Below are 5,678 nucleotides of genomic sequence, written 5' to 3' on the forward strand. Positions count from 1 at the left end.
ACCTCATCCAGTTAGCCTTCTGCTAACTAACGCAGTCATGTGGCTCCAACCTCACTACAAGAGAAGTCAAGATAGGTAGGCACCCATGTACCTAGGAGGAGAGCAATGAGATAGAATTTGAAGACCCATACCATTGTCTCTGCAGCAGTCCACCCTCTGTCCATCTCTAACAATTCCATTGTTCTTCTCATTCATAGAGCACTACCAACCCCTTCCCAAGGGAGATTCCCTAGAAGATGATCAGTCCCATTCCAGCTGAAAGTCTAGGGTCTCTGGCATAGACTACATCAAGTCAGAGATGCCTACTCTTGATCTGGACATCTATGGACTAAAAAGACACACACTGGACTAATGAACCAGGGTGAAGCAAGAGTGGAGTAAATGCAAGAAAACCCTCCCATTTAGAGTAGGAAAGAGTGGAAGACATATAGGGGTCACTGCTTAGCAACCATTCTGAAATTCCCATGTGAGACATGGAAAAGACCTACGATAAGGTGGGGAAGCTCCTTGGTTAGCGTTGGATAACTGTCTGAGGAGGAATCCCTTGGCCATTGTTATCTGATTGCCATGCGTGAAATGGGTACTGGGAAGTATGTTCTCATGGGTGGGGGAGGGGGTTGCCACAACCCTTTTGGATAGCTTCCTGTTCAAGGGGTTTAAGACAGGATAAAACTCTTCATGGAGCCTGTGTGTGATGGTGTTGGCATTTTGGGCCCTTAAGGCAAAAGTAAAAGTCATGGGGGTGAGAATTGAGGTGTCTTAATTACACCCCCACCATGCACATATTTGCACAGAAGGCTGGGTCAAGCTGATTCAGGAGCCCTGTACCCCACTCCATATCCCCAAGCCAAAGTTCCCAGCCATCTTCTTCCCAACCACTGCTCTGTATGCCCTGCCTTGTTCACTTGTCACATTGGCAGCACACAACTCTTTAACTTACTTCTTGCTTTCTCTCACTTTCCATGCTGGTATGGACTGAATTGTGTTCCCCGCCAAATTTGTATCGTGCAGCCCAGTTCCTCAGAATGTGACTGTGTTTGGATATACAACTTTAAGGAGATAATTAAGGCTAAATGAGGTCATATTGGTGGAGCCCTAATCCAACATGACCGATTCCTTATAAAAAGAGGAAGATACACCAGGGATATGATATGCATGCACAGAAAAAGACCGTGTGAGGACACAGGGTGAAGATGGTCATCTGCAAGCCAGGAAGAAAGATGTCTGAGATCATGGTGTTGGCAGGTTTGGTTCCTCCTTTGTGGTATTTTGTTATGGCAGGCCTTGAAAATGGATACACTGACCTGTCCAATTTTCTCACATTCTTCTTTACACACCGTTAGCCTTCTCCCACCACCTTCTCAGCACTAGTGACATTGCTGAATAAAAGTAAATAAAATGGATGAACTTTGAGATAAAATGAGAAATAACTTTCTGTCTCTTGCTTTCCTCAGCTATAAAATAAGTGAGTATCCATAACTTGGAGATTGTGATTCTAAACCACCTCCTATAAAAGCCTTTCCTTTGAAAGTGCCTAGATGACCTCTTCTGATGCTTCATATTCCATCTCCCATACACTTAAGACATCTGTTTTCAGTTTAAAATATGCACATTTCAACAGCATTTCCCCCCTCTTTCCTTTTGCACTGCAAAATTATTCAAAACAGAATGACCATGTGCTGTTATAGATTAAATTAGCTTTTGTTCGTTTCTCTAAGAATTTAAATCCCATTTATAACATAGTTTTTTCAATAAAGTATGTTCTGAGTCCCAAATATCCTATTCACAGTGCATGTTTGGAACACACGATTTATGAATTGCAACTATCTGAACACGGTTGAATTGAAAGAAGTTATATATCTCGATGCTATTTCTTTGGCAATAAGCTTTAATTATTATGAGACAAGCAGCCTGACCTAATTATAACATGAGCAGAAATCTTAAGAAGTGGCAGGCCCTAGAAAACTGTACAATGAATGGGTTACCGCATTGTGCTATGAGCAAAGGCCTGATTATCACCAAAAATCGGCCTAGACCCTCAGCAGGGTGAGAATTTCTGAAACTTCAATTAACAAAATATAAATATAAAGTATAAATATAAGGAATATGGTACATTATTGAATACTGAAGAGTTCTATTAGGTTTCCACCCAGCCTGTGCTCCACTTCCTATCTCTGACACCACTCGGAGGCCACCTTTCTGTCTCTGAGATCCATGGGCAGACTGCTCAGCTGTGCCCAGGCCTGAGACCCTCTCTGCCTCTGCTTTATCTTAGCAAATACTGAACCTGCCTTATCACGCAATCTGGGCCTGAGCTCAGGCCAGCTGTGTTCTCAATTCTGTGTGTAACTCTTTCCCAATATTTTAATAGAGTGAGAAATCAATAGAGAGAAGCAGAAAGGTCTGCTAGCAAAGCAACCAAATAAGGCATTTGCAACTTGTGAAGCCTGGACTAAGAAAAACAGGGACACCCCACCCACACACCGCCCAGAGAGCAAAGTGCCTCCACACACATTTACTTCGTTTATTCACTTCGCCACTGGCTTCAAACATTTGAGCTCCTACTATGTGTAAAACATCAGTCAGGAGCTTTGGTGAGCTATAGAGGAGAATAAAATAGTGCCCTTCTGGGGTGGCATTCCCTGGAATCACTCCAAAGAAGTGATGAAGTAAAGGCACGAAGGTCCAGATTTCTGAGAAACTGACTGCTGAGTCCGCCTGATTGTCCTGTGTCCTTGCCCGACCCCCCAGGACACCTGCCCTCCCTCCTCGGGGACGGCCTTCCACAGATGCACGTGACTTAGAGCACCAAAAAAACTGGACCTTCCCCCTGACCATATTCTCACCAACCCACCCCAAGTAAACTCCTGAAGAAAAATAGTTTCCTGTGCAGATTTCCCCACATGTATATATTTTTATGCTTAAAAAAATATTTCTGTTTCCAGGGGAGTTTAAGTGAATTTCACTTTTTTTTCCTGACAGAAAAGTAAAACAAGATTATGTATGGATGTAGTGCTAGTGGGAAGAGAATCAATAACTCTCAATGACTGCCTGGTTCCCGCATCCCTTTCTCCCCCCAAAGGTCAGAGGAACCAGATATCAAACGCCAAAATTGGGAACTTATAAAGGAAGATAATTATAGGGGCGCCTGGGTGGATGAGTGGGTTAAGCATCTGCCTTCCGCCCAGGTCATGATCCCAGGGTCCTGGGATCGAGCTCCTTGCTCAGTGGGGAACCTGCTTCTCCCTCTCCCTCTGCTCCTCCCCTGTTAATGCTCTCTCTCAAGTAAATAAGTAAACTCTTTTTTAAAAAAGGAAAATAATTAGAAATGAAAACCCTACTCAAATCACTGTTCAAGGCAGCTTTCTTGGGAAAGGTAAACGCAGCAAAGTGAACAATTGGTGGATCTGGATGAAAGTGGAGGTTGTTCACTCTGTTCTCTAACCTTTTTCTTAGCGTTTGAAATTCTGCAGAATAGCACATCAGGGAGGGGATCATGCTTTCTCCTCTAAGCTCTCCCTTCTCTTGGAAACTTGCTCACACAAACTTTCATTCTTAAAATTGTCCTTCTTTTGATCCATGATAAATTGGCTCCAGAGCTACCAAGTGGTGCATCTATATTCCAATTAACTTAACAGCAGATTGTTGCATAACTTTCACTGGGAAGTGGTTCTTTTGTAAATGGGGTTGAGGATACCAGACATTGTTGGTATATACCTTTTTCAAATAAAGGTGAGAATTATTTTTTTTAAGATTTTATTTATTTATTCATGAGAGACACAGAGAGGCAGAGACACAGGCAGAGTGAGAAGCAGGCTTCCTTTGGGGAGCCCGATGTGGGACTTGATCCCAGACCCCGGGATCATGACCTGAGACAAAGGCAGACACTCAACCACTGAGCCACCCAGGCATCCCTAAAGGTGGGAATTTTGTAAAAATATAGTAATGTTAAAGTTTATGAATATTTTAAATTTTTCTATTTTTGTTCATGGATATCCCTATAGATAAAGAAATGGACCTCATGGAATCTATGAAACCTAATCCATCTAGTTTGGAGAGCAGGGTCCATAATATTAAGTGTATACTGGTTAATTCAATGACTACAGCATTTGCTGTGCAAACAGAAGATTTCCAGACCTTGGGCCTGCCCTATAATTTGCTGTGCTACTTATTTAACAAAATCATTCTCTTTTACCAGATGCCAGTTTGTCGCTAAAGTGAGAGCATAGACTAGAAGAATCAGAGCAGTTTTGATGCTCCATGAAACATCAATGCTGTTGTCTTGGTGTCCCTTTCTATGCCTAAGCCTCTAACTGGGATAAGTCAAGATGATGTGGAGAAGGGACTGGTGAGTATGATACTGGCATTCAACTACCTACTAAATGAAATGAAGGCTGAAGGCTGAAGTCTTAATCCCAACCACCTTAAAAATGTCTAAAACTGATCTTAGGAGGAACAGCCTGAAGTACCACAGTGAATAAGTCCAAGCTACTGGGGAGGCAAAGGAATGCCTTCCAGTGTGGAGGAGAGCATAATTCAATATAGCAACATTGTTATGTGATTACACAGTAGCACCTCACAGGCTCACAGCTGAAGTCACTGCAAGGTGGGGTCCCAAGTATCCTGGTAACCCCGGACCAGCTGAGCATGGCCAGGTGATACTCCCGAAAGGTGGAGATTTTAGGACAGAAGTGACAACATGGATTTTGTTTACTGTGGCCTACCTTCAATGACCTGAGTTTAAAAAGACAGCCTGTCACTTGGACTTGACATAAGGTGAAAAACGCTGGCTCTGGAGTGGTAACAACTTGGATTCCAATGCTCTGCCATTTGCCAGCACTGTAACCTTGGGTCAGTGACTTAACCTTTCTCTCCTCTGTCATGTAGGGCTAATAGTAACAAGCACCTCACAGGACTGTTCTGAGGATCAAATGAGATTGTGCAAGTAGTGTTCAAGTTTGAATCTGGACTGCAGTAACCCTGAATACATTTAGCTACTAATATATCTCTTTTAGGCTTTACAACTTAATACATATTTGAAACTTTGCAACCACAGGGTCTGTTGCAAGTACTTTAGCTCTGCACCTGCATTGCAAGAGCAGCCCAAACAGGAACACAGATGGGCTGGGGCCCATGGTGCAGTAAAACTTCACTTGTGGACATGGAAATCTGAATTTCATGTAATTTTCATATGTCACAAAGTATTCTTTTGATTTTCTCACAACCACTTAAAGATGTAAAAAACCATTCTTAGCTTTCAACCCATTAAAAAAAAAAAACAACAGGTGGAGAGGCACTTTTGGCCTGCAGTTGTATCAATTGCCGACCCTTGCTCTATCAGAATAAAGGTGCAGTAATATGTATAAGACCCATCCACAATGCTTAGGGAACCACAATTAAAAATTTAGTTTAAAACAATTTGGTATAAAATGGAATTTTGTTCATCGTGCACCATATCCAAATAACTTTGATTTTCTTAGTATATAAAATAGCCTACATAAGAGATAATTCCACGGTAATATTAAATAGCAAGATTAAGAATCTTCAATGACCTTTATGAAACATGGAGGAGATTTTTGAGTGAATGGATATTTTAATTTTTCTAAGAGATGAATAATGAACAAAATTGTTGCAACTGTCACTAGGTGAATGCTTTAAACATTCTGAATATTTAAGAA

The sequence above is a fragment of the Canis lupus genome, chromosome 29 (assembly GCF_011100685.1).
Source record: "Canis lupus familiaris isolate Mischka breed German Shepherd chromosome 29, alternate assembly UU_Cfam_GSD_1.0, whole genome shotgun sequence".
Classification (NCBI taxonomy): Eukaryota; Metazoa; Chordata; class Mammalia; order Carnivora; family Canidae; genus Canis; species Canis lupus.